The 17093-nt window shown below is 47.2% G+C and overlaps 88 non-coding genes across 88 annotated transcripts in view; all 88 read left to right on the forward strand.

Moving 5' to 3' along the window:
* The window catches only part of LOC148982462 (5S ribosomal RNA), a 119-nt gene extending 71 nt beyond the window's left edge, over window positions 1-48 (forward strand). Inside the window, exon 1 of the ribosomal RNA XR_016158430.1 lies at window positions 1-48. This exon is cut by the window's left edge and continues 71 nt beyond it. This is a non-coding gene — a ribosomal RNA (5S ribosomal RNA).
* A 63-nt stretch (window positions 49-111) lies between these two features.
* LOC148982463 (5S ribosomal RNA) lies at window positions 112-230 on the forward strand. The gene has a single exon (XR_016158442.1). It is a non-coding gene; the product is annotated as a 5S ribosomal RNA (ribosomal RNA).
* Window positions 231-401: 171 nt separating this feature from the next.
* On the forward strand, window positions 402-520 carry LOC148982464 (5S ribosomal RNA). Its single transcript, XR_016158453.1, has one exon. It is a non-coding gene; the product is annotated as a 5S ribosomal RNA (ribosomal RNA).
* Window positions 521-583: 63 nt separating this feature from the next.
* LOC148982465 (5S ribosomal RNA) lies at window positions 584-702 on the forward strand. Its single transcript, XR_016158464.1, has one exon. It is a non-coding gene; the product is annotated as a 5S ribosomal RNA (ribosomal RNA).
* A 63-nt stretch (window positions 703-765) lies between these two features.
* LOC148982466 (5S ribosomal RNA) lies at window positions 766-884 on the forward strand. Its single transcript, XR_016158475.1, has one exon. It is a non-coding gene; the product is annotated as a 5S ribosomal RNA (ribosomal RNA).
* A 63-nt stretch (window positions 885-947) lies between these two features.
* LOC148982467 (5S ribosomal RNA) lies at window positions 948-1066 on the forward strand. The gene has a single exon (XR_016158486.1). It is a non-coding gene; the product is annotated as a 5S ribosomal RNA (ribosomal RNA).
* Window positions 1067-1129: 63 nt separating this feature from the next.
* On the forward strand, window positions 1130-1248 carry LOC148982468 (5S ribosomal RNA). Its single transcript, XR_016158497.1, has one exon. It is a non-coding gene; the product is annotated as a 5S ribosomal RNA (ribosomal RNA).
* A 171-nt stretch (window positions 1249-1419) lies between these two features.
* Window positions 1420-1538, forward strand: LOC148982469 (5S ribosomal RNA). Its single transcript, XR_016158508.1, has one exon. It is a non-coding gene; the product is annotated as a 5S ribosomal RNA (ribosomal RNA).
* A 63-nt stretch (window positions 1539-1601) lies between these two features.
* On the forward strand, window positions 1602-1720 carry LOC148982470 (5S ribosomal RNA). The gene has a single exon (XR_016158519.1). It is a non-coding gene; the product is annotated as a 5S ribosomal RNA (ribosomal RNA).
* Window positions 1721-1783: 63 nt separating this feature from the next.
* Window positions 1784-1902, forward strand: LOC148982471 (5S ribosomal RNA). The gene has a single exon (XR_016162620.1). It is a non-coding gene; the product is annotated as a 5S ribosomal RNA (ribosomal RNA).
* Window positions 1903-1965: 63 nt separating this feature from the next.
* LOC148982472 (5S ribosomal RNA) lies at window positions 1966-2084 on the forward strand. The gene has a single exon (XR_016162237.1). It is a non-coding gene; the product is annotated as a 5S ribosomal RNA (ribosomal RNA).
* A 63-nt stretch (window positions 2085-2147) lies between these two features.
* Window positions 2148-2266, forward strand: LOC148982473 (5S ribosomal RNA). Its single transcript, XR_016158530.1, has one exon. It is a non-coding gene; the product is annotated as a 5S ribosomal RNA (ribosomal RNA).
* A 63-nt stretch (window positions 2267-2329) lies between these two features.
* On the forward strand, window positions 2330-2448 carry LOC148982474 (5S ribosomal RNA). The gene has a single exon (XR_016158541.1). It is a non-coding gene; the product is annotated as a 5S ribosomal RNA (ribosomal RNA).
* A 63-nt stretch (window positions 2449-2511) lies between these two features.
* LOC148982475 (5S ribosomal RNA) lies at window positions 2512-2630 on the forward strand. The gene has a single exon (XR_016158553.1). It is a non-coding gene; the product is annotated as a 5S ribosomal RNA (ribosomal RNA).
* Window positions 2631-2693: 63 nt separating this feature from the next.
* On the forward strand, window positions 2694-2812 carry LOC148982476 (5S ribosomal RNA). The gene has a single exon (XR_016158564.1). It is a non-coding gene; the product is annotated as a 5S ribosomal RNA (ribosomal RNA).
* Window positions 2813-2875: 63 nt separating this feature from the next.
* Window positions 2876-2994, forward strand: LOC148982477 (5S ribosomal RNA). Its single transcript, XR_016162621.1, has one exon. It is a non-coding gene; the product is annotated as a 5S ribosomal RNA (ribosomal RNA).
* Window positions 2995-3057: 63 nt separating this feature from the next.
* LOC148982478 (5S ribosomal RNA) lies at window positions 3058-3176 on the forward strand. Its single transcript, XR_016158570.1, has one exon. It is a non-coding gene; the product is annotated as a 5S ribosomal RNA (ribosomal RNA).
* A 171-nt stretch (window positions 3177-3347) lies between these two features.
* Window positions 3348-3466, forward strand: LOC148982479 (5S ribosomal RNA). Its single transcript, XR_016158576.1, has one exon. It is a non-coding gene; the product is annotated as a 5S ribosomal RNA (ribosomal RNA).
* Window positions 3467-3529: 63 nt separating this feature from the next.
* On the forward strand, window positions 3530-3648 carry LOC148982480 (5S ribosomal RNA). Its single transcript, XR_016158587.1, has one exon. It is a non-coding gene; the product is annotated as a 5S ribosomal RNA (ribosomal RNA).
* A 63-nt stretch (window positions 3649-3711) lies between these two features.
* Window positions 3712-3830, forward strand: LOC148982481 (5S ribosomal RNA). Its single transcript, XR_016162622.1, has one exon. It is a non-coding gene; the product is annotated as a 5S ribosomal RNA (ribosomal RNA).
* A 63-nt stretch (window positions 3831-3893) lies between these two features.
* LOC148982482 (5S ribosomal RNA) lies at window positions 3894-4012 on the forward strand. Its single transcript, XR_016158598.1, has one exon. It is a non-coding gene; the product is annotated as a 5S ribosomal RNA (ribosomal RNA).
* A 63-nt stretch (window positions 4013-4075) lies between these two features.
* LOC148982483 (5S ribosomal RNA) lies at window positions 4076-4194 on the forward strand. Its single transcript, XR_016158609.1, has one exon. It is a non-coding gene; the product is annotated as a 5S ribosomal RNA (ribosomal RNA).
* A 63-nt stretch (window positions 4195-4257) lies between these two features.
* LOC148982484 (5S ribosomal RNA) lies at window positions 4258-4376 on the forward strand. Its single transcript, XR_016160985.1, has one exon. It is a non-coding gene; the product is annotated as a 5S ribosomal RNA (ribosomal RNA).
* A 63-nt stretch (window positions 4377-4439) lies between these two features.
* LOC148982485 (5S ribosomal RNA) lies at window positions 4440-4558 on the forward strand. The gene has a single exon (XR_016158620.1). It is a non-coding gene; the product is annotated as a 5S ribosomal RNA (ribosomal RNA).
* A 63-nt stretch (window positions 4559-4621) lies between these two features.
* LOC148982486 (5S ribosomal RNA) lies at window positions 4622-4740 on the forward strand. The gene has a single exon (XR_016158631.1). It is a non-coding gene; the product is annotated as a 5S ribosomal RNA (ribosomal RNA).
* A 63-nt stretch (window positions 4741-4803) lies between these two features.
* On the forward strand, window positions 4804-4922 carry LOC148982487 (5S ribosomal RNA). The gene has a single exon (XR_016158642.1). It is a non-coding gene; the product is annotated as a 5S ribosomal RNA (ribosomal RNA).
* Window positions 4923-4985: 63 nt separating this feature from the next.
* Window positions 4986-5104, forward strand: LOC148982488 (5S ribosomal RNA). The gene has a single exon (XR_016158654.1). It is a non-coding gene; the product is annotated as a 5S ribosomal RNA (ribosomal RNA).
* A 63-nt stretch (window positions 5105-5167) lies between these two features.
* LOC148982489 (5S ribosomal RNA) lies at window positions 5168-5286 on the forward strand. Its single transcript, XR_016158666.1, has one exon. It is a non-coding gene; the product is annotated as a 5S ribosomal RNA (ribosomal RNA).
* A 63-nt stretch (window positions 5287-5349) lies between these two features.
* LOC148982490 (5S ribosomal RNA) lies at window positions 5350-5468 on the forward strand. Its single transcript, XR_016158677.1, has one exon. It is a non-coding gene; the product is annotated as a 5S ribosomal RNA (ribosomal RNA).
* Window positions 5469-5531: 63 nt separating this feature from the next.
* LOC148982491 (5S ribosomal RNA) lies at window positions 5532-5650 on the forward strand. Its single transcript, XR_016158688.1, has one exon. It is a non-coding gene; the product is annotated as a 5S ribosomal RNA (ribosomal RNA).
* Window positions 5651-5713: 63 nt separating this feature from the next.
* On the forward strand, window positions 5714-5832 carry LOC148982492 (5S ribosomal RNA). Its single transcript, XR_016160987.1, has one exon. It is a non-coding gene; the product is annotated as a 5S ribosomal RNA (ribosomal RNA).
* A 63-nt stretch (window positions 5833-5895) lies between these two features.
* LOC148982493 (5S ribosomal RNA) lies at window positions 5896-6014 on the forward strand. The gene has a single exon (XR_016158699.1). It is a non-coding gene; the product is annotated as a 5S ribosomal RNA (ribosomal RNA).
* A 63-nt stretch (window positions 6015-6077) lies between these two features.
* LOC148982494 (5S ribosomal RNA) lies at window positions 6078-6196 on the forward strand. The gene has a single exon (XR_016158711.1). It is a non-coding gene; the product is annotated as a 5S ribosomal RNA (ribosomal RNA).
* A 63-nt stretch (window positions 6197-6259) lies between these two features.
* LOC148982495 (5S ribosomal RNA) lies at window positions 6260-6378 on the forward strand. The gene has a single exon (XR_016158722.1). It is a non-coding gene; the product is annotated as a 5S ribosomal RNA (ribosomal RNA).
* Window positions 6379-6441: 63 nt separating this feature from the next.
* On the forward strand, window positions 6442-6560 carry LOC148982496 (5S ribosomal RNA). Its single transcript, XR_016158734.1, has one exon. It is a non-coding gene; the product is annotated as a 5S ribosomal RNA (ribosomal RNA).
* Window positions 6561-6623: 63 nt separating this feature from the next.
* LOC148982497 (5S ribosomal RNA) lies at window positions 6624-6742 on the forward strand. Its single transcript, XR_016158746.1, has one exon. It is a non-coding gene; the product is annotated as a 5S ribosomal RNA (ribosomal RNA).
* A 172-nt stretch (window positions 6743-6914) lies between these two features.
* On the forward strand, window positions 6915-7033 carry LOC148982498 (5S ribosomal RNA). The gene has a single exon (XR_016158758.1). It is a non-coding gene; the product is annotated as a 5S ribosomal RNA (ribosomal RNA).
* Window positions 7034-7096: 63 nt separating this feature from the next.
* Window positions 7097-7215, forward strand: LOC148982499 (5S ribosomal RNA). The gene has a single exon (XR_016158771.1). It is a non-coding gene; the product is annotated as a 5S ribosomal RNA (ribosomal RNA).
* Window positions 7216-7278: 63 nt separating this feature from the next.
* Window positions 7279-7397, forward strand: LOC148982500 (5S ribosomal RNA). Its single transcript, XR_016158782.1, has one exon. It is a non-coding gene; the product is annotated as a 5S ribosomal RNA (ribosomal RNA).
* Window positions 7398-7460: 63 nt separating this feature from the next.
* On the forward strand, window positions 7461-7579 carry LOC148982501 (5S ribosomal RNA). The gene has a single exon (XR_016158793.1). It is a non-coding gene; the product is annotated as a 5S ribosomal RNA (ribosomal RNA).
* A 63-nt stretch (window positions 7580-7642) lies between these two features.
* On the forward strand, window positions 7643-7761 carry LOC148982502 (5S ribosomal RNA). Its single transcript, XR_016158804.1, has one exon. It is a non-coding gene; the product is annotated as a 5S ribosomal RNA (ribosomal RNA).
* A 63-nt stretch (window positions 7762-7824) lies between these two features.
* LOC148982503 (5S ribosomal RNA) lies at window positions 7825-7943 on the forward strand. The gene has a single exon (XR_016158815.1). It is a non-coding gene; the product is annotated as a 5S ribosomal RNA (ribosomal RNA).
* Window positions 7944-8113: 170 nt separating this feature from the next.
* Window positions 8114-8232, forward strand: LOC148982504 (5S ribosomal RNA). The gene has a single exon (XR_016158826.1). It is a non-coding gene; the product is annotated as a 5S ribosomal RNA (ribosomal RNA).
* A 63-nt stretch (window positions 8233-8295) lies between these two features.
* On the forward strand, window positions 8296-8414 carry LOC148982505 (5S ribosomal RNA). Its single transcript, XR_016158837.1, has one exon. It is a non-coding gene; the product is annotated as a 5S ribosomal RNA (ribosomal RNA).
* Window positions 8415-8477: 63 nt separating this feature from the next.
* LOC148982506 (5S ribosomal RNA) lies at window positions 8478-8596 on the forward strand. The gene has a single exon (XR_016158848.1). It is a non-coding gene; the product is annotated as a 5S ribosomal RNA (ribosomal RNA).
* Window positions 8597-8659: 63 nt separating this feature from the next.
* LOC148982507 (5S ribosomal RNA) lies at window positions 8660-8778 on the forward strand. Its single transcript, XR_016158859.1, has one exon. It is a non-coding gene; the product is annotated as a 5S ribosomal RNA (ribosomal RNA).
* A 63-nt stretch (window positions 8779-8841) lies between these two features.
* Window positions 8842-8960, forward strand: LOC148982508 (5S ribosomal RNA). The gene has a single exon (XR_016158871.1). It is a non-coding gene; the product is annotated as a 5S ribosomal RNA (ribosomal RNA).
* Window positions 8961-9131: 171 nt separating this feature from the next.
* On the forward strand, window positions 9132-9250 carry LOC148982509 (5S ribosomal RNA). The gene has a single exon (XR_016158883.1). It is a non-coding gene; the product is annotated as a 5S ribosomal RNA (ribosomal RNA).
* Window positions 9251-9313: 63 nt separating this feature from the next.
* Window positions 9314-9432, forward strand: LOC148982510 (5S ribosomal RNA). The gene has a single exon (XR_016158894.1). It is a non-coding gene; the product is annotated as a 5S ribosomal RNA (ribosomal RNA).
* Window positions 9433-9495: 63 nt separating this feature from the next.
* LOC148982511 (5S ribosomal RNA) lies at window positions 9496-9614 on the forward strand. Its single transcript, XR_016162623.1, has one exon. It is a non-coding gene; the product is annotated as a 5S ribosomal RNA (ribosomal RNA).
* Window positions 9615-9677: 63 nt separating this feature from the next.
* On the forward strand, window positions 9678-9796 carry LOC148982512 (5S ribosomal RNA). Its single transcript, XR_016162239.1, has one exon. It is a non-coding gene; the product is annotated as a 5S ribosomal RNA (ribosomal RNA).
* A 63-nt stretch (window positions 9797-9859) lies between these two features.
* LOC148982513 (5S ribosomal RNA) lies at window positions 9860-9978 on the forward strand. The gene has a single exon (XR_016158905.1). It is a non-coding gene; the product is annotated as a 5S ribosomal RNA (ribosomal RNA).
* A 63-nt stretch (window positions 9979-10041) lies between these two features.
* LOC148982514 (5S ribosomal RNA) lies at window positions 10042-10160 on the forward strand. Its single transcript, XR_016158916.1, has one exon. It is a non-coding gene; the product is annotated as a 5S ribosomal RNA (ribosomal RNA).
* A 63-nt stretch (window positions 10161-10223) lies between these two features.
* Window positions 10224-10342, forward strand: LOC148982515 (5S ribosomal RNA). The gene has a single exon (XR_016158927.1). It is a non-coding gene; the product is annotated as a 5S ribosomal RNA (ribosomal RNA).
* A 63-nt stretch (window positions 10343-10405) lies between these two features.
* LOC148982516 (5S ribosomal RNA) lies at window positions 10406-10524 on the forward strand. The gene has a single exon (XR_016158938.1). It is a non-coding gene; the product is annotated as a 5S ribosomal RNA (ribosomal RNA).
* A 171-nt stretch (window positions 10525-10695) lies between these two features.
* On the forward strand, window positions 10696-10814 carry LOC148982517 (5S ribosomal RNA). The gene has a single exon (XR_016158949.1). It is a non-coding gene; the product is annotated as a 5S ribosomal RNA (ribosomal RNA).
* Window positions 10815-10877: 63 nt separating this feature from the next.
* Window positions 10878-10996, forward strand: LOC148982518 (5S ribosomal RNA). Its single transcript, XR_016158960.1, has one exon. It is a non-coding gene; the product is annotated as a 5S ribosomal RNA (ribosomal RNA).
* A 63-nt stretch (window positions 10997-11059) lies between these two features.
* Window positions 11060-11178, forward strand: LOC148982519 (5S ribosomal RNA). The gene has a single exon (XR_016162624.1). It is a non-coding gene; the product is annotated as a 5S ribosomal RNA (ribosomal RNA).
* Window positions 11179-11241: 63 nt separating this feature from the next.
* On the forward strand, window positions 11242-11360 carry LOC148982520 (5S ribosomal RNA). The gene has a single exon (XR_016158972.1). It is a non-coding gene; the product is annotated as a 5S ribosomal RNA (ribosomal RNA).
* A 63-nt stretch (window positions 11361-11423) lies between these two features.
* On the forward strand, window positions 11424-11542 carry LOC148982521 (5S ribosomal RNA). The gene has a single exon (XR_016162625.1). It is a non-coding gene; the product is annotated as a 5S ribosomal RNA (ribosomal RNA).
* Window positions 11543-11605: 63 nt separating this feature from the next.
* On the forward strand, window positions 11606-11724 carry LOC148982522 (5S ribosomal RNA). The gene has a single exon (XR_016158983.1). It is a non-coding gene; the product is annotated as a 5S ribosomal RNA (ribosomal RNA).
* Window positions 11725-11895: 171 nt separating this feature from the next.
* LOC148982523 (5S ribosomal RNA) lies at window positions 11896-12014 on the forward strand. Its single transcript, XR_016158995.1, has one exon. It is a non-coding gene; the product is annotated as a 5S ribosomal RNA (ribosomal RNA).
* Window positions 12015-12077: 63 nt separating this feature from the next.
* LOC148982524 (5S ribosomal RNA) lies at window positions 12078-12196 on the forward strand. Its single transcript, XR_016159006.1, has one exon. It is a non-coding gene; the product is annotated as a 5S ribosomal RNA (ribosomal RNA).
* A 63-nt stretch (window positions 12197-12259) lies between these two features.
* Window positions 12260-12378, forward strand: LOC148982525 (5S ribosomal RNA). The gene has a single exon (XR_016162626.1). It is a non-coding gene; the product is annotated as a 5S ribosomal RNA (ribosomal RNA).
* Window positions 12379-12441: 63 nt separating this feature from the next.
* On the forward strand, window positions 12442-12560 carry LOC148982526 (5S ribosomal RNA). The gene has a single exon (XR_016159017.1). It is a non-coding gene; the product is annotated as a 5S ribosomal RNA (ribosomal RNA).
* Window positions 12561-12623: 63 nt separating this feature from the next.
* LOC148982527 (5S ribosomal RNA) lies at window positions 12624-12742 on the forward strand. The gene has a single exon (XR_016159028.1). It is a non-coding gene; the product is annotated as a 5S ribosomal RNA (ribosomal RNA).
* Window positions 12743-12805: 63 nt separating this feature from the next.
* Window positions 12806-12924, forward strand: LOC148982528 (5S ribosomal RNA). Its single transcript, XR_016160988.1, has one exon. It is a non-coding gene; the product is annotated as a 5S ribosomal RNA (ribosomal RNA).
* Window positions 12925-12987: 63 nt separating this feature from the next.
* On the forward strand, window positions 12988-13106 carry LOC148982529 (5S ribosomal RNA). Its single transcript, XR_016159039.1, has one exon. It is a non-coding gene; the product is annotated as a 5S ribosomal RNA (ribosomal RNA).
* A 63-nt stretch (window positions 13107-13169) lies between these two features.
* LOC148982530 (5S ribosomal RNA) lies at window positions 13170-13288 on the forward strand. The gene has a single exon (XR_016159050.1). It is a non-coding gene; the product is annotated as a 5S ribosomal RNA (ribosomal RNA).
* A 63-nt stretch (window positions 13289-13351) lies between these two features.
* Window positions 13352-13470, forward strand: LOC148982531 (5S ribosomal RNA). The gene has a single exon (XR_016159061.1). It is a non-coding gene; the product is annotated as a 5S ribosomal RNA (ribosomal RNA).
* A 63-nt stretch (window positions 13471-13533) lies between these two features.
* LOC148982532 (5S ribosomal RNA) lies at window positions 13534-13652 on the forward strand. Its single transcript, XR_016159072.1, has one exon. It is a non-coding gene; the product is annotated as a 5S ribosomal RNA (ribosomal RNA).
* A 63-nt stretch (window positions 13653-13715) lies between these two features.
* On the forward strand, window positions 13716-13834 carry LOC148982533 (5S ribosomal RNA). The gene has a single exon (XR_016159083.1). It is a non-coding gene; the product is annotated as a 5S ribosomal RNA (ribosomal RNA).
* A 172-nt stretch (window positions 13835-14006) lies between these two features.
* On the forward strand, window positions 14007-14125 carry LOC148982534 (5S ribosomal RNA). Its single transcript, XR_016159094.1, has one exon. It is a non-coding gene; the product is annotated as a 5S ribosomal RNA (ribosomal RNA).
* A 63-nt stretch (window positions 14126-14188) lies between these two features.
* LOC148982535 (5S ribosomal RNA) lies at window positions 14189-14307 on the forward strand. Its single transcript, XR_016159106.1, has one exon. It is a non-coding gene; the product is annotated as a 5S ribosomal RNA (ribosomal RNA).
* A 63-nt stretch (window positions 14308-14370) lies between these two features.
* LOC148982536 (5S ribosomal RNA) lies at window positions 14371-14489 on the forward strand. Its single transcript, XR_016159117.1, has one exon. It is a non-coding gene; the product is annotated as a 5S ribosomal RNA (ribosomal RNA).
* A 63-nt stretch (window positions 14490-14552) lies between these two features.
* Window positions 14553-14671, forward strand: LOC148982537 (5S ribosomal RNA). The gene has a single exon (XR_016159128.1). It is a non-coding gene; the product is annotated as a 5S ribosomal RNA (ribosomal RNA).
* Window positions 14672-14734: 63 nt separating this feature from the next.
* Window positions 14735-14853, forward strand: LOC148982538 (5S ribosomal RNA). The gene has a single exon (XR_016159139.1). It is a non-coding gene; the product is annotated as a 5S ribosomal RNA (ribosomal RNA).
* A 63-nt stretch (window positions 14854-14916) lies between these two features.
* LOC148982539 (5S ribosomal RNA) lies at window positions 14917-15035 on the forward strand. Its single transcript, XR_016159150.1, has one exon. It is a non-coding gene; the product is annotated as a 5S ribosomal RNA (ribosomal RNA).
* A 172-nt stretch (window positions 15036-15207) lies between these two features.
* On the forward strand, window positions 15208-15326 carry LOC148982540 (5S ribosomal RNA). Its single transcript, XR_016159161.1, has one exon. It is a non-coding gene; the product is annotated as a 5S ribosomal RNA (ribosomal RNA).
* A 63-nt stretch (window positions 15327-15389) lies between these two features.
* LOC148982541 (5S ribosomal RNA) lies at window positions 15390-15508 on the forward strand. Its single transcript, XR_016159172.1, has one exon. It is a non-coding gene; the product is annotated as a 5S ribosomal RNA (ribosomal RNA).
* A 63-nt stretch (window positions 15509-15571) lies between these two features.
* LOC148982542 (5S ribosomal RNA) lies at window positions 15572-15690 on the forward strand. Its single transcript, XR_016159183.1, has one exon. It is a non-coding gene; the product is annotated as a 5S ribosomal RNA (ribosomal RNA).
* A 63-nt stretch (window positions 15691-15753) lies between these two features.
* LOC148982543 (5S ribosomal RNA) lies at window positions 15754-15872 on the forward strand. Its single transcript, XR_016159194.1, has one exon. It is a non-coding gene; the product is annotated as a 5S ribosomal RNA (ribosomal RNA).
* Window positions 15873-15935: 63 nt separating this feature from the next.
* LOC148982544 (5S ribosomal RNA) lies at window positions 15936-16054 on the forward strand. The gene has a single exon (XR_016159205.1). It is a non-coding gene; the product is annotated as a 5S ribosomal RNA (ribosomal RNA).
* Window positions 16055-16226: 172 nt separating this feature from the next.
* LOC148982545 (5S ribosomal RNA) lies at window positions 16227-16345 on the forward strand. Its single transcript, XR_016159217.1, has one exon. It is a non-coding gene; the product is annotated as a 5S ribosomal RNA (ribosomal RNA).
* Window positions 16346-16408: 63 nt separating this feature from the next.
* LOC148982546 (5S ribosomal RNA) lies at window positions 16409-16527 on the forward strand. The gene has a single exon (XR_016159228.1). It is a non-coding gene; the product is annotated as a 5S ribosomal RNA (ribosomal RNA).
* A 63-nt stretch (window positions 16528-16590) lies between these two features.
* LOC148982547 (5S ribosomal RNA) lies at window positions 16591-16709 on the forward strand. The gene has a single exon (XR_016162627.1). It is a non-coding gene; the product is annotated as a 5S ribosomal RNA (ribosomal RNA).
* Window positions 16710-16772: 63 nt separating this feature from the next.
* LOC148982548 (5S ribosomal RNA) lies at window positions 16773-16891 on the forward strand. The gene has a single exon (XR_016162240.1). It is a non-coding gene; the product is annotated as a 5S ribosomal RNA (ribosomal RNA).
* Window positions 16892-16954: 63 nt separating this feature from the next.
* LOC148982549 (5S ribosomal RNA) lies at window positions 16955-17073 on the forward strand. Its single transcript, XR_016159239.1, has one exon. It is a non-coding gene; the product is annotated as a 5S ribosomal RNA (ribosomal RNA).
* The last annotated feature ends 20 nt before the right edge of the window (window positions 17074-17093 follow it).

Below are 17093 nucleotides of genomic sequence, written 5' to 3' on the forward strand. Positions count from 1 at the left end.
TTAGTACTTGGATGGGAGACCGCCTGGGAATACCAGGTGCTGTAAGCTTTATATAGTTTACTACCCTAATGTTTTAACTATTCAAATAGCCCAATTTTGGCAGCAGATTTCGCTTACGGCCATACCACCTTGAGAACGCCCGAACTCGTCTGATCTCGGAAGCTAAGCAGGGTCGGGCCTGGTTAGTACTTGGATGGGAGACCGCCTGGGAATACCAGGTGCTGTAAGCTTTATTGTTTAAAAAAAAAAAAAAAAAAAAAGAGTCAATGAAATGTTTCAAAAATCCTAAATTGTCTTTTTTCCCCTCAAAATTCCTGAAATAGTCTCTCAGTTTCTTCAGAAAGCCTGAAAGAGTCTCTTTTTTTTCTTCTTCAAATAGCCCAATTTTGGCTGCAGATTTCGCTTACGGCCATACCACCTTGAGAACGCCCGAACTCGTCTGATCTCGGAAGCTAAGCAGGGTCGGGCCTGGTTAGTACTTGGATGGGAGACCGCCTGGGAATACCAGGTGCTGTAAGCTTTATGTAGTTTACTACCCTAATGTTCTAACCATTCAAATAGCCCAATTTTGGCAGCAGATTTCGCTTACGGCCATACCACCTTGAGAACGCCCGAACTCGTCTGATCTCGGAAGCTAAGCAGGGTCGGGCCTGGTTAGTACTTGGATGGGAGACCGCCTGGGAATACCAGGTGCTGTAAGCTTTATATAGTTTACTACCCTAATGTTCTAACCATTCAAATAGCCCAATTTTGGCAGCAGATTTCGCTTACGGCCATACCACCTTGAGAACGCCCGAACTCGTCTGATCTCGGAAGCTAAGCAGGGTCGGGCCTGGTTAGTACTTGGATGGGAGACCGCCTGGGAATACCAGGTGCTGTAAGCTTTATATAGTTTACTACCCTAATGTTTTAACTATTCAAATAGCCCAATTTTGGCAGCAGATTTCGCTTACGGCCATACCACCTTGAGAACGCCCGAACTCGTCTGATCTCGGAAGCTAAGCAGGGTCGGGCCTGGTTAGTACTTGGATGGGAGACCGCCTGGGAATACCAGGTGCTGTAAGCTTTATGTAGTTTACTACCCTAATGTTCTAACCATTCAAATAGCCCAATTTTGGCAGCAGATTTCGCTTACGGCCATACCACCTTGAGAACGCCCGAACTCGTCTGATCTCGGAAGCTAAGCAGGGTCGGGCCTGGTTAGTACTTGGATGGGAGACCGCCTGGGAATACCAGGTGCTGTAAGCTTTATTGTTTAAAAAAAAAAAAAAAAAAAAAGAGTCAATGAAATGTTTCAAAAATCCTAAATTGTCTTTTTTCCCCTCAAAATTCCTGAAATAGTCTCTCAGTTTCTTCAGAAAGCCTGAAAGAGTCTCTTTTTTTTCTTCTTCAAATAGCCCAATTTTGGCTGCAGATTTCGCTTACGGCCATACCACCTTGAGAACGCCCGAACTCGTCTGATCTCGGAAGCTAAGCAGGGTCGGGCCTGGTTAGTACTTGGATGGGAGACCGCCTGGGAATACCAGGTGCTGTAAGCTTTATGTAGTTTACTACCCTAATGTTCTAACCATTCAAATAGCCCAATTTTGGCAGCAGATTTCGCTTACGGCCATACCACCTTGAGAACGCCCGAACTCGTCTGATCTCGGAAGCTAAGCAGGGTCGGGCCTGGTTAGTACTTGGATGGGAGACCGCCTGGGAATACCAGGTGCTGTAAGCTTTATGTAGTTTACTACCCTAATGTTCTAACCATTCAAATAGCCCAATTTTGGCAGGAGATTTCGCTTACGACCATACCACCTTGAGAACGCCCGAACTCGTCTGATCTCGGAAGCTAAGCAGGGTCGGGCCTGGTTAGTACTTGGATGGGAGACCGCCTGGGAATACCAGGTGCTGTAAGCTTTATGTAGTTTACTACCCTAATGTTCTAACCATTCAAATAGCCCAATTTTGGCAGCAGATTTCGCTTACGGCCATACCACCTTGAGAACGCCCGAACTCGTCTGATCTCGGAAGCTAAGCAGGGTCGGGCCTGGTTAGTACTTGGATGGGAGACCGCCTGGGAATACCAGGTGCTGTAAACTTTATATAGTTTACTACCCTAATGTTCTAACCATTGAAATAGCCCAATTTTGGCAGCAGATTTCGCTTACGGCCATACCACCTTGAGAACGCCCGAACTCGTCTGATCTCGGAAGCTAAGCAGGGTCGGGCCTGGTTAGTACTTGGATGGGAGACCGCCTGGGAATACCAGGTGCTGTAAGCTTTATATAGTTTACTACCCTAATGTTTTAACTATTCAAATAGCCCAATTTTGGCAGCAGATTTCGCTTACGGCCATACCACCTTGAGAACGCCCGAACTCGTCTGATCTCGGAAGCTAAGCAGGGTCGGGCCTGGTTAGTACTTGGATGGGAGACCGCCTGGGAATACCAGGTGCTGTAAGCTTTATATAGTTTACTACCCTAATGTTCTAACCATTCAAATAGCCCAATTTTGGCAGCAGATTTCGCTTACGGCCATACCACCTTGAGAACGCCCGAACTCGTCTGATCTCGGAAGCTAAGCAGGGTCGGGCCTGGTTAGTACTTGGATGGGAGACCGCCTGGGAATACCAGGTGCTGTAAGCTTTATATAGTTTACTACCCTAATGTTTTAACTATTCAAATAGCCCAATTTTGGCAGCAGATTTCGCTTACGGCCATACCACCTTGAGAACGCCCGAACTCGTCTGATCTCGGAAGCTAAGCAGGGTCGGGCCTGGTTAGTACTTGGATGGGAGACCGCCTGGGAATACCAGGTGCTGTAAGCTTTATATAGTTTACTACCCTAATGTTCTAACCATTCAAATAGCCCAATTTTGGCAGCAGATTTCGCTTACGACCATACCACCTTGAGAACGCCCGAACTCGTCTGATCTCGGAAGCTAAGCAGGGTCGGGCCTGGTTAGTACTTGGATGGGAGACCGCCTGGGAATACCAGGTGCTGTAAGCTTTATATAGTTTACTACCCTAATGTTTTAACTATTCAAATAGCCCAATTTTGGCAGCAGATTTCGCTTACGGCCATACCACCTTGAGAACGCCCGAACTCGTCTGATCTCGGAAGCTAAGCAGGGTCGGGCCTGGTTAGTACTTGGATGGGAGACCGCCTGGGAATACCAGGTGCTGTAAGCTTTATTGTTTAAAAAAAAAAAAAAAAAAAAAGAGTCAATGAAATGTTTCAAAAATCCTAAATTGTCTTTTTTCCCCTCAAAATTCCTGAAATAGTCTCTCAGTTTCTTCAGAAAGCCTGAAAGAGTCTCTTTTTTTTCTTCTTCAAATAGCCCAATTTTGGCTGCAGATTTCGCTTACGGCCATACCACCTTGAGAACGCCCGAACTCGTCTGATCTCGGAAGCTAAGCAGGGTCGGGCCTGGTTAGTACTTGGATGGGAGACCGCCTGGGAATACCAGGTGCTGTAAGCTTTATGTAGTTTACTACCCTAATGTTCTAACCATTCAAATAGCCCAATTTTGGCAGCAGATTTCGCTTACGGCCATACCACCTTGAGAACGCCCGAACTCGTCTGATCTCGGAAGCTAAGCAGGGTCGGGCCTGGTTAGTACTTGGATGGGAGACCGCCTGGGAATACCAGGTGCTGTAAGCTTTATGTAGTTTACTACCCTAATGTTCTAACCATTCAAATAGCCCAATTTTGGCAGCAGATTTCGCTTACGACCATACCACCTTGAGAACGCCCGAACTCGTCTGATCTCGGAAGCTAAGCAGGGTCGGGCCTGGTTAGTACTTGGATGGGAGACCGCCTGGGAATACCAGGTGCTGTAAGCTTTATGTAGTTTACTACCCTAATGTTCTAACCATTCAAATAGCCCAATTTTGGCAGCAGATTTCGCTTACGGCCATACCACCTTGAGAACGCCCGAACTCGTCTGATCTCGGAAGCTAAGCAGGGTCGGGCCTGGTTAGTACTTGGATGGGAGACCGCCTGGGAATACCAGGTGCTGTAAGCTTTATATAGTTTACTACCCTAATGTTCTAACCATTCAAATAGCCCAATTTTGGCAGCAGATTTCGCTTACGGCCATACCACCTTGAGAACGCCCGAACTCGTCTGATCTCGGAAGCTAAGCAGGGTCGGGCCTGGTTAGTACTTGGATGGGAGACCGCCTGGGAATACCAGGTGCTGTAAGCTTTATATAGTTTACTACCCTAATGTTCTAACCATTCAAATAGCCCAATTTTGGCAGCAGATTTCGCTTACGGCCATACCACCTTGAGAACGCCCGAACTCGTCTGGTCTCGGAAGCTAAGCAGGGTCGGGCCTGGTTAGTACTTGGATGGGAGACCGCCTGGGAATACCAGGTGCTGTAAGCTTTATATAGTTTACTACCCTAATGTTCTAACCATTCAAATAGCCCAATTTTGGCAGCAGATTTCGCTTACGGCCATACCACCTTGAGAACGCCCGAACTCGTCTGATCTCGGAAGCTAAGCAGGGTCGGGCCTGGTTAGTACTTGGATGGGAGACCGCCTGGGAATACCAGGTGCTGTAAGCTTTATATAGTTTACTACCCTAATGTTCTAACCATTCAAATAGCCCAATTTTGGCAGCAGATTTCGCTTACGGCCATACCACCTTGAGAACGCCCGAACTCGTCTGATCTCGGAAGCTAAGCAGGGTCGGGCCTGGTTAGTACTTGGATGGGAGACCGCCTGGGAATACCAGGTGCTGTAAGCTTTATATAGTTTACTACCCTAATGTTTTAACTATTCAAATAGCCCAATTTTGGCAGCAGATTTCGCTTACGGCCATACCACCTTGAGAACGCCCGAACTCGTCTGATCTCGGAAGCTAAGCAGGGTCGGGCCTGGTTAGTACTTGGATGGGAGACCGCCTGGGAATACCAGGTGCTGTAAGCTTTATATAGTTTACTACCCTAATGTTCTAACCATTCAAATAGCCCAATTTTGGCAGCAGATTTCGCTTACGGCCATACCACCTTGAGAACGCCCGAACTCGTCTGATCTCGGAAGCTAAGCAGGGTCGGGCCTGGTTAGTACTTGGATGGGAGACCGCCTGGGAATACCAGGTGCTGTAAGCTTTATATAGTTTACTACCCTAATGTTTTAACTATTCAAATAGCCCAATTTTGGCAGCAGATTTCGCTTACGGCCATACCACCTTGAGAACGCCCGAACTCGTCTGATCTCGGAAGCTAAGCAGGGTCGGGCCTGGTTAGTACTTGGATGGGAGACCGCCTGGGAATACCAGGTGCTGTAAGCTTTATGTAGTTTACTACCCTAATGTTCTAACCATTCAAATAGCCCAATTTTGGCAGCAGATTTCGCTTACGGCCATACCACCTTGAGAACGCCCGAACTCGTCTGATCTCGGAAGCTAAGCAGGGTCGGGCCTGGTTAGTACTTGGATGGGAGACCGCCTGGGAATACCAGGTGCTGTAAGCTTTATATAGTTTACTACCCTAATGTTCTAACCATTCAAATAGCCCAATTTTGGCAGCAGATTTCGCTTACGGCCATACCACCTTGAGAACGCCCGAACTCGTCTGATCTCGGAAGCTAAGCAGGGTCGGGCCTGGTTAGTACTTGGATGGGAGACCGCCTGGGAATACCAGGTGCTGTAAGCTTTATATAGTTTACTACCCTAATGTTCTAACCATTCAAATAGCCCAATTTTGGCAGCAGATTTCGCTTACGGCCATACCACCTTGAGAACGCCCGAACTCGTCTGGTCTCGGAAGCTAAGCAGGGTCGGGCCTGGTTAGTACTTGGATGGGAGACCGCCTGGGAATACCAGGTGCTGTAAGCTTTATATAGTTTACTACCCTAATGTTCTAACCATTCAAATAGCCCAATTTTGGCAGCAGATTTCGCTTACGGCCATACCACCTTGAGAACGCCCGAACTCGTCTGATCTCGGAAGCTAAGCAGGGTCGGGCCTGGTTAGTACTTGGATGGGAGACCGCCTGGGAATACCAGGTGCTGTAAGCTTTATATAGTTTACTACCCTAATGTTCTAACCATTCAAATAGCCCAATTTTGGCAGCAGATTTCGCTTACGGCCATACCACCTTGAGAACGCCCGAACTCGTCTGATCTCGGAAGCTAAGCAGGGTCGGGCCTGGTTAGTACTTGGATGGGAGACCGCCTGGGAATACCAGGTGCTGTAAGCTTTATATAGTTTACTACCCTAATGTTTTAACTATTCAAATAGCCCAATTTTGGCAGCAGATTTCGCTTACGGCCATACCACCTTGAGAACGCCCGAACTCGTCTGATCTCGGAAGCTAAGCAGGGTCGGGCCTGGTTAGTACTTGGATGGGAGACCGCCTGGGAATACCAGGTGCTGTAAGCTTTATATAGTTTACTACCCTAATGTTCTAACCATTCAAATAGCCCAATTTTGGCAGCAGATTTCGCTTACGGCCATACCACCTTGAGAACGCCCGAACTCGTCTGATCTCGGAAGCTAAGCAGGGTCGGGCCTGGTTAGTACTTGGATGGGAGACCGCCTGGGAATACCAGGTGCTGTAAGCTTTATATAGTTTACTACCCTAATGTTTTAACTATTCAAATAGCCCAATTTTGGCAGCAGATTTCGCTTACGGCCATACCACCTTGAGAACGCCCGAACTCGTCTGATCTCGGAAGCTAAGCAGGGTCGGGCCTGGTTAGTACTTGGATGGGAGACCGCCTGGGAATACCAGGTGCTGTAAGCTTTATTGTTTAAAAAAAAAAAAAAAAAAAAAAGAGTCAATGAAATGTTTCAAAAATCCTAAATTGTCTTTTTTCCCCTCAAAATTCCTGAAATAGTCTCTCAGTTTCTTCAGAAAGCCTGAAAGAGTCTCTTTTTTTTCTTCTTCAAATAGCCCAATTTTGGCTGCAGATTTCGCTTACGGCCATACCACCTTGAGAACGCCCGAACTCGTCTGATCTCGGAAGCTAAGCAGGGTCGGGCCTGGTTAGTACTTGGATGGGAGACCGCCTGGGAATACCAGGTGCTGTAAGCTTTATGTAGTTTACTACCCTAATGTTCTAACCATTCAAATAGCCCAATTTTGGCAGCAGATTTCGCTTACGGCCATACCACCTTGAGAACGCCCGAACTCGTCTGATCTCGGAAGCTAAGCAGGGTCGGGCCTGGTTAGTACTTGGATGGGAGACCGCCTGGGAATACCAGGTGCTGTAAGCTTTATATAGTTTACTACCCTAATGTTCTAACCATTCAAATAGCCCAATTTTGGCAGCAGATTTCGCTTACGGCCATACCACCTTGAGAACGCCCGAACTCGTCTGATCTCGGAAGCTAAGCAGGGTCGGGCCTGGTTAGTACTTGGATGGGAGACCGCCTGGGAATACCAGGTGCTGTAAGCTTTATATAGTTTACTACCCTAATGTTTTAACTATTCAAATAGCCCAATTTTGGCAGCAGATTTCGCTTACGGCCATACCACCTTGAGAACGCCCGAACTCGTCTGATCTCGGAAGCTAAGCAGGGTCGGGCCTGGTTAGTACTTGGATGGGAGACCGCCTGGGAATACCAGGTGCTGTAAGCTTTATATAGTTTACTACCCTAATGTTCTAACCATTCAAATAGCCCAATTTTGGCAGCAGATTTCGCTTACGGCCATACCACCTTGAGAACGCCCGAACTCGTCTGATCTCGGAAGCTAAGCAGGGTCGGGCCTGGTTAGTACTTGGATGGGAGACCGCCTGGGAATACCAGGTGCTGTAAGCTTTATATAGTTTACTACCCTAATGTTTTAACTATTCAAATAGCCCAATTTTGGCAGCAGATTTCGCTTACGGCCATACCACCTTGAGAACGCCCGAACTCGTCTGATCTCGGAAGCTAAGCAGGGTCGGGCCTGGTTAGTACTTGGATGGGAGACCGCCTGGGAATACCAGGTGCTGTAAGCTTTATTGTTTAAAAAAAAAAAAAAAAAAAAGAGTCAATGAAATGTTTCAAAAATCCTAAATTGTCTTTTTTCCCCTCAAAATTCCTGAAATAGTCTCTCAGTTTCTTCAGAAAGCCTGAAAGAGTCTCTTTTTTTTCTTCTTCAAATAGCCCAATTTTGGCTGCAGATTTCGCTTACGGCCATACCACCTTGAGAACGCCCGAACTCGTCTGATCTCGGAAGCTAAGCAGGGTCGGGCCTGGTTAGTACTTGGATGGGAGACCGCCTGGGAATACCAGGTGCTGTAAGCTTTATGTAGTTTACTACCCTAATGTTCTAACCATTCAAATAGCCCAATTTTGGCAGCAGATTTCGCTTACGGCCATACCACCTTGAGAACGCCCGAACTCGTCTGATCTCGGAAGCTAAGCAGGGTCGGGCCTGGTTAGTACTTGGATGGGAGACCGCCTGGGAATACCAGGTGCTGTAAGCTTTATATAGTTTACTACCCTAATGTTCTAACCATTCAAATAGCCCAATTTTGGCAGCAGATTTCGCTTACGGCCATACCACCTTGAGAACGCCCGAACTCGTCTGATCTCGGAAGCTAAGCAGGGTCGGGCCTGGTTAGTACTTGGATGGGAGACCGCCTGGGAATACCAGGTGCTGTAAGCTTTATATAGTTTACTACCCTAATGTTTTAACTATTCAAATAGCCCAATTTTGGCAGCAGATTTCGCTTACGGCCATACCACCTTGAGAACGCCCGAACTCGTCTGATCTCGGAAGCTAAGCAGGGTCGGGCCTGGTTAGTACTTGGATGGGAGACCGCCTGGGAATACCAGGTGCTGTAAGCTTTATGTAGTTTACTACCCTAATGTTCTAACCATTCAAATAGCCCAATTTTGGCAGCAGATTTCGCTTACGGCCATACCACCTTGAGAACGCCCGAACTCGTCTGATCTCGGAAGCTAAGCAGGGTCGGGCCTGGTTAGTACTTGGATGGGAGACCGCCTGGGAATACCAGGTGCTGTAAGCTTTATTGTTTAAAAAAAAAAAAAAAAAAAAAGAGTCAATGAAATGTTTCAAAAATCCTAAATTGTCTTTTTTCCCCTCAAAATTCCTGAAATAGTCTCTCAGTTTCTTCAGAAAGCCTGAAAGAGTCTCTTTTTTTTCTTCTTCAAATAGCCCAATTTTGGCTGCAGATTTCGCTTACGGCCATACCACCTTGAGAACGCCCGAACTCGTCTGATCTCGGAAGCTAAGCAGGGTCGGGCCTGGTTAGTACTTGGATGGGAGACCGCCTGGGAATACCAGGTGCTGTAAGCTTTATGTAGTTTACTACCCTAATGTTCTAACCATTCAAATAGCCCAATTTTGGCAGCAGATTTCGCTTACGGCCATACCACCTTGAGAACGCCCGAACTCGTCTGATCTCGGAAGCTAAGCAGGGTCGGGCCTGGTTAGTACTTGGATGGGAGACCGCCTGGGAATACCAGGTGCTGTAAGCTTTATGTAGTTTACTACCCTAATGTTCTAACCATTCAAATAGCCCAATTTTGGCAGGAGATTTCGCTTACGACCATACCACCTTGAGAACGCCCGAACTCGTCTGATCTCGGAAGCTAAGCAGGGTCGGGCCTGGTTAGTACTTGGATGGGAGACCGCCTGGGAATACCAGGTGCTGTAAGCTTTATGTAGTTTACTACCCTAATGTTCTAACCATTCAAATAGCCCAATTTTGGCAGCAGATTTCGCTTACGGCCATACCACCTTGAGAACGCCCGAACTCGTCTGATCTCGGAAGCTAAGCAGGGTCGGGCCTGGTTAGTACTTGGATGGGAGACCGCCTGGGAATACCAGGTGCTGTAAACTTTATATAGTTTACTACCCTAATGTTCTAACCATTGAAATAGCCCAATTTTGGCAGCAGATTTCGCTTACGGCCATACCACCTTGAGAACGCCCGAACTCGTCTGATCTCGGAAGCTAAGCAGGGTCGGGCCTGGTTAGTACTTGGATGGGAGACCGCCTGGGAATACCAGGTGCTGTAAGCTTTATATAGTTTACTACCCTAATGTTTTAACTATTCAAATAGCCCAATTTTGGCAGCAGATTTCGCTTACGGCCATACCACCTTGAGAACGCCCGAACTCGTCTGATCTCGGAAGCTAAGCAGGGTCGGGCCTGGTTAGTACTTGGATGGGAGACCGCCTGGGAATACCAGGTGCTGTAAGCTTTATATAGTTTACTACCCTAATGTTCTAACCATTCAAATAGCCCAATTTTGGCAGCAGATTTCGCTTACGGCCATACCACCTTGAGAACGCCCGAACTCGTCTGATCTCGGAAGCTAAGCAGGGTCGGGCCTGGTTAGTACTTGGATGGGAGACCGCCTGGGAATACCAGGTGCTGTAAGCTTTATATAGTTTACTACCCTAATGTTTTAACTATTCAAATAGCCCAATTTTGGCAGCAGATTTCGCTTACGGCCATACCACCTTGAGAACGCCCGAACTCGTCTGATCTCGGAAGCTAAGCAGGGTCGGGCCTGGTTAGTACTTGGATGGGAGACCGCCTGGGAATACCAGGTGCTGTAAGCTTTATTGTTTAAAAAAAAAAAAAAAAAAAAAGAGTCAATGAAATGTTTCAAAAATCCTAAATTGTCTTTTTTCCCCTCAAAATTCCTGAAATAGTCTCTCAGTTTCTTCAGAAAGCCTGAAAGAGTCTCTTTTTTTTCTTCTTCAAATAGCCCAATTTTGGCTGCAGATTTCGCTTACGGCCATACCACCTTGAGAACGCCCGAACTCGTCTGATCTCGGAAGCTAAGCAGGGTCGGGCCTGGTTAGTACTTGGATGGGAGACCGCCTGGGAATACCAGGTGCTGTAAGCTTTATGTAGTTTACTACCCTAATGTTCTAACCATTCAAATAGCCCAATTTTGGCAGCAGATTTCGCTTACGGCCATACCACCTTGAGAACGCCCGAACTCGTCTGATCTCGGAAGCTAAGCAGGGTCGGGCCTGGTTAGTACTTGGATGGGAGACCGCCTGGGAATACCAGGTGCTGTAAGCTTTATGTAGTTTACTACCCTAATGTTCTAACCATTCAAATAGCCCAATTTTGGCAGCAGATTTCGCTTACGACCATACCACCTTGAGAACGCCCGAACTCGTCTGATCTCGGAAGCTAAGCAGGGTCGGGCCTGGTTAGTACTTGGATGGGAGACCGCCTGGGAATACCAGGTGCTGTAAGCTTTATGTAGTTTACTACCCTAATGTTCTAACCATTCAAATAGCCCAATTTTGGCAGCAGATTTCGCTTACGGCCATACCACCTTGAGAACGCCCGAACTCGTCTGATCTCGGAAGCTAAGCAGGGTCGGGCCTGGTTAGTACTTGGATGGGAGACCGCCTGGGAATACCAGGTGCTGTAAGCTTTATATAGTTTACTACCCTAATGTTCTAACCATTCAAATAGCCCAATTTTGGCAGCAGATTTCGCTTACGACCATACCACCTTGAGAACGCCCGAACTCGTCTGATCTCGGAAGCTAAGCAGGGTCGGGCCTGGTTAGTACTTGGATGGGAGACCGCCTGGGAATACCAGGTGCTGTAAGCTTTATATAGTTTACTACCCTAATGTTTTAACTATTCAAATAGCCCAATTTTGGCAGCAGATTTCGCTTACGGCCATACCACCTTGAGAACGCCCGAACTCGTCTGATCTCGGAAGCTAAGCAGGGTCGGGCCTGGTTAGTACTTGGATGGGAGACCGCCTGGGAATACCAGGTGCTGTAAGCTTTATTGTTTAAAAAAAAAAAAAAAAAAAAAGAGTCAATGAAATGTTTCAAAAATCCTAAATTGTCTTTTTTCCCCTCAAAATTCCTGAAATAGTCTCTCAGTTTCTTCAGAAAGCCTGAAAGAGTCTCTTTTTTTTCTTCTTCAAATAGCCCAATTTTGGCTGCAGATTTCGCTTACGGCCATACCACCTTGAGAACGCCCGAACTCGTCTGATCTCGGAAGCTAAGCAGGGTCGGGCCTGGTTAGTACTTGGATGGGAGACCGCCTGGGAATACCAGGTGCTGTAAGCTTTATGTAGTTTACTACCCTAATGTTCTAACCATTCAAATAGCCCAATTTTGGCAGCAGATTTCGCTTACGGCCATACCACCTTGAGAACGCCCGAACTCGTCTGATCTCGGAAGCTAAGCAGGGTCGGGCCTGGTTAGTACTTGGATGGGAGACCGCCTGGGAATACCAGGTGCTGTAAGCTTTATGTAGTTTACTACCCTAATGTTCTAACCATTCAAATAGCCCAATTTTGGCAGCAGATTTCGCTTACGACCATACCACCTTGAGAACGCCCGAACTCGTCTGATCTCGGAAGCTAAGCAGGGTCGGGCCTGGTTAGTACTTGGATGGGAGACCGCCTGGGAATACCAGGTGCTGTAAGCTTTATGTAGTTTACTACCCTAATGTTCTAACCATTCAAATAGCCCAATTTTGGCAGCAGATTTCGCTTACGGCCATACCACCTTGAGAACGCCCGAACTCGTCTGATCTCGGAAGCTAAGCAGGGTCGGGCCTGGTTAGTACTTGGATGGGAGACCGCCTGGGAATACCAGGTGCTGTAAGCTTTATATAGTTTACTACCCTAATGTTCTAACCATTCAAATAGCCCAATTTTGGCAGCAGATTTCGCTTACGGCCATACCACCTTGAGAACGCCCGAACTCGTCTGATCTCGGAAGCTAAGCAGGGTCGGGCCTGGTTAGTACTTGGATGGGAGACCGCCTGGGAATACCAGGTGCTGTAAGCTTTATATAGTTTACTACCCTAATGTTCTAACCATTCAAATAGCCCAATTTTGGCAGCAGATTTCGCTTACGGCCATACCACCTTGAGAACGCCCGAACTCGTCTGGTCTCGGAAGCTAAGCAGGGTCGGGCCTGGTTAGTACTTGGATGGGAGACCGCCTGGGAATACCAGGTGCTGTAAGCTTTATATAGTTTACTACCCTAATGTTCTAACCATTCAAATAGCCCAATTTTGGCAGCAGATTTCGCTTACGGCCATACCACCTTGAGAACGCCCGAACTCGTCTGATCTCGGAAGCTAAGCAGGGTCGGGCCTGGTTAGTACTTGGATGGGAGACCGCCTGGGAATACCAGGTGCTGTAAGCTTTATATAGTTTACTACCCTAATGTTCTAACCATTCAAATAGCCCAATTTTGGCAGCAGATTTCGCTTACGGCCATACCACCTTGAGAACGCCCGAACTCGTCTGATCTCGGAAGCTAAGCAGGGTCGGGCCTGGTTAGTACTTGGATGGGAGACCGCCTGGGAATACCAGGTGCTGTAAGCTTTATATAGTTTACTACCCTAATGTTTTAACTATTCAAATAGCCCAATTTTGGCAGCAGATTTCGCTTACGGCCATACCACCTTGAGAACGCCCGAACTCGTCTGATCTCGGAAGCTAAGCAGGGTCGGGCCTGGTTAGTACTTGGATGGGAGACCGCCTGGGAATACCAGGTGCTGTAAGCTTTATATAGTTTACTACCCTAATGTTCTAACCATTCAAATAGCCCAATTTTGGCAGCAGATTTCGCTTACGGCCATACCACCTTGAGAACGCCCGAACTCGTCTGATCTCGGAAGCTAAGCAGGGTCGGGCCTGGTTAGTACTTGGATGGGAGACCGCCTGGGAATACCAGGTGCTGTAAGCTTTATATAGTTTACTACCCTAATGTTTTAACTATTCAAATAGCCCAATTTTGGCAGCAGATTTCGCTTACGGCCATACCACCTTGAGAACGCCCGAACTCGTCTGATCTCGGAAGCTAAGCAGGGTCGGGCCTGGTTAGTACTTGGATGGGAGACCGCCTGGGAATACCAGGTGCTGTAAGCTTTATTGTTTAAAAAAAAAAAAAAAAAAAAAAGAGTCAATGAAATGTTTCAAAAATCCTAAATTGTCTTTTTTCCCCTCAAAATTCCTGAAATAGTCTCTCAGTTTCTTCAGAAAGCCTGAAAGAGTCTCTTTTTTTTCTTCTTCAAATAGCCCAATTTTGGCTGCAGATTTCGCTTACGGCCATACCACCTTGAGAACGCCCGAACTCGTCTGATCTCGGAAGCTAAGCAGGGTCGGGCCTGGTTAGTACTTGGATGGGAGACCGCCTGGGAATACCAGGTGCTGTAAGCTTTATGTAGTTTACTACCCTAATGTTCTAACCATTCAAATAGCCCAATTTTGGCAGCAGATTTCGCTTACGGCCATACCACCTTGAGAACGCCCGAACTCGTCTGATCTCGGAAGCTAAGCAGGGTCGGGCCTGGTTAGTACTTGGATGGGAGACCGCCTGGGAATACCAGGTGCTGTAAGCTTTATATAGTTTACTACCCTAATGTTCTAACCATTCAAATAGCCCAATTTTGGCAGCAGATTTCGCTTACGGCCATACCACCTTGAGAACGCCCGAACTCGTCTGATCTCGGAAGCTAAGCAGGGTCGGGCCTGGTTAGTACTTGGATGGGAGACCGCCTGGGAATACCAGGTGCTGTAAGCTTTATATAGTTTACTACCCTAATGTTTTAACTATTCAAATAGCCCAATTTTGGCAGCAGATTTCGCTTACGGCCATACCACCTTGAGAACGCCCGAACTCGTCTGATCTCGGAAGCTAAGCAGGGTCGGGCCTGGTTAGTACTTGGATGGGAGACCGCCTGGGAATACCAGGTGCTGTAAGCTTTATATAGTTTACTACCCTAATGTTCTAACCATTCAAATAGCCCAATTTTGGCAGCAGATTTCGCTTACGGCCATACCACCTTGAGAACGCCCGAACTCGTCTGATCTCGGAAGCTAAGCAGGGTCGGGCCTGGTTAGTACTTGGATGGGAGACCGCCTGGGAATACCAGGTGCTGTAAGCTTTATATAGTTTACTACCCTAATGTTTTAACTATTCAAATAGCCCAATTTTGGCAGCAGATTTCGCTTACGGCCATACCACCTTGAGAACGCCCGAACTCGTCTGATCTCGGAAGCTAAGCAGGGTCGGGCCTGGTTAGTACTTGGATGGGAGACCGCCTGGGAATACCAGGTGCTGTAAGCTTTATTGTTTAAAAAAAAAAAAAAAAAAAAAAGAGTCAATGAAATGTTTCAAAAATCCTAAATTGTCTTTTTTCCCCTCAAAATTCCTGAAATAGTCTCTCAGTTTCTTCAGAAAGCCTGAAAGAGTCTCTTTTTTTTCTTCTTCAAATAGCCCAATTTTGGCTGCAGATTTCGCTTACGGCCATACCACCTTGAGAACGCCCGAACTCGTCTGATCTCGGAAGCTAAGCAGGGTCGGGCCTGGTTAGTACTTGGATGGGAGACCGCCTGGGAATACCAGGTGCTGTAAGCTTTATGTAGTTTACTACCCTAATGTTCTAACCATTCAAATAGCCCAATTTTGGCAGCAGATTTCGCTTACGGCCATACCACCTTGAGAACGCCCGAACTCGTCTGATCTCGGAAGCTAAGCAGGGTCGGGCCTGGTTAGTACTTGGATGGGAGACCGCCTGGGAATACCAGGTGCTGTAAGCTTTATATAGTTTACTACCCTAATGTTCTAACCATTCAAATAGCCCAATTTTGGCAGCAGATTTCGCTTACGGCCATACCACCTTGAGAACGCCCGAACTCGTCTGATCTCGGAAGCTAAGCAGGGTCGGGCCTGGTTAGTACTTGGATGGGAGACCGCCTGGGAATACCAGGTGCTGTAAGCTTTATATAGTTTACTACCCTAATGTTTTAACTATTCAAATAGCCCAATTTTGGCAGCAGATTTCGCTTACGGCCATACCACCTTGAGAACGCCCGAACTCGTCTGATCTCGGAAGCTAAGCAGGGTCGGGCCTGGTTAGTACTTGGATGGGAGACCGCCTGGGAATACCAGGTGCTGTAAGCTTTATGTAGTTTACTACCCTAATGTTCTAACCATTCAAATAGCCCAATTTTGGCAGCAGATTTCGCTTACGGCCATACCACCTTGAGAACGCCCGAACTCGTCTGATCTCGGAAGCTAAGCAGGGTCGGGCCTGGTTAGTACTTGGATGGGAGACCGCCTGGGAATACCAGGTGCTGTAAGCTTTATTGTTTAAAAAAAAAAAAAAAAAAAAAAGAGTCAATGAAATGTTTCAAAAATCCTAAATTGTCTTTTTTCCCCTCAAAATTCCTGAAATAGTCTCTCAGTTTCTTCAGAAAGCCTGAAAGAGTCTCTTTTTTTTCTTCTTCAAATAGCCCAATTTTGGCTGCAGATTTCGCTTACGGCCATACCACCTTGAGAACGCCCGAACTCGTCTGATCTCGGAAGCTAAGCAGGGTCGGGCCTGGTTAGTACTTGGATGGGAGACCGCCTGGGAATACCAGGTGCTGTAAGCTTTATGTAGTTTACTACCCTAATGTTCTAACCATTCAAATAGCCCAATTTTGGCAGCAGATTTCGCTTACGGCCATACCACCTTGAGAACGCCCGAACTCGTCTGATCTCGGAAGCTAAGCAGGGTCGGGCCTGGTTAGTACTTGGATGGGAGACCGCCTGGGAATACCAGGTGCTGTAAGCTTTATGTAGTTTACTACCCTAATGTTCTAACCATTCAAATAGCCCAATTTTGGCAGGAGATTTCGCTTACGACCATACCACCTTGAGAACGCCCGAACTCGTCTGATCTCGGAAGCTAAGCAGGGTCGGGCCTGGTTAGTACTTGGATGGGAGACCGCCTGGGAATACCAGGTGCTGTAAGCTTTATGTAGTTTACTACCCTAATGTTCTAACCATTCAAATAGCCCAATTTTGGCAGCAGATTTCGCTTACGGCCATACCACCTTGAGAACGCCCGAACTCGTCTGATCTCGGAAGCTAAGCAGGGTCGGGCCTGGTTAGTACTTGGATGGGAGACCGCCTGGGAATACCAGGTGCTGTAAACTTTATATAGTTTACTACCCTAATGTTCTAACCATTGAAATAGCCCAATTTTGGCAGCAGATTTCGCTTACGGCCATACCACCTTGAGAACGCCCGAACTCGTCTGATCTCGGAAGCTAAGCAGGGTCGGGCCTGGTTAGTACTTGGATGGGAGACCGCCTGGGAATACCAGGTGCTGTAAGCTTTATATAGTTTACTACCCTA

This window comes from Pimephales promelas, chromosome 3 (assembly GCF_988280905.1).
Source record: "Pimephales promelas chromosome 3, fPimPro1.hap1.1, whole genome shotgun sequence".
In the NCBI taxonomy this organism is placed as follows: Eukaryota; Metazoa; Chordata; class Actinopteri; order Cypriniformes; family Leuciscidae; genus Pimephales; species Pimephales promelas.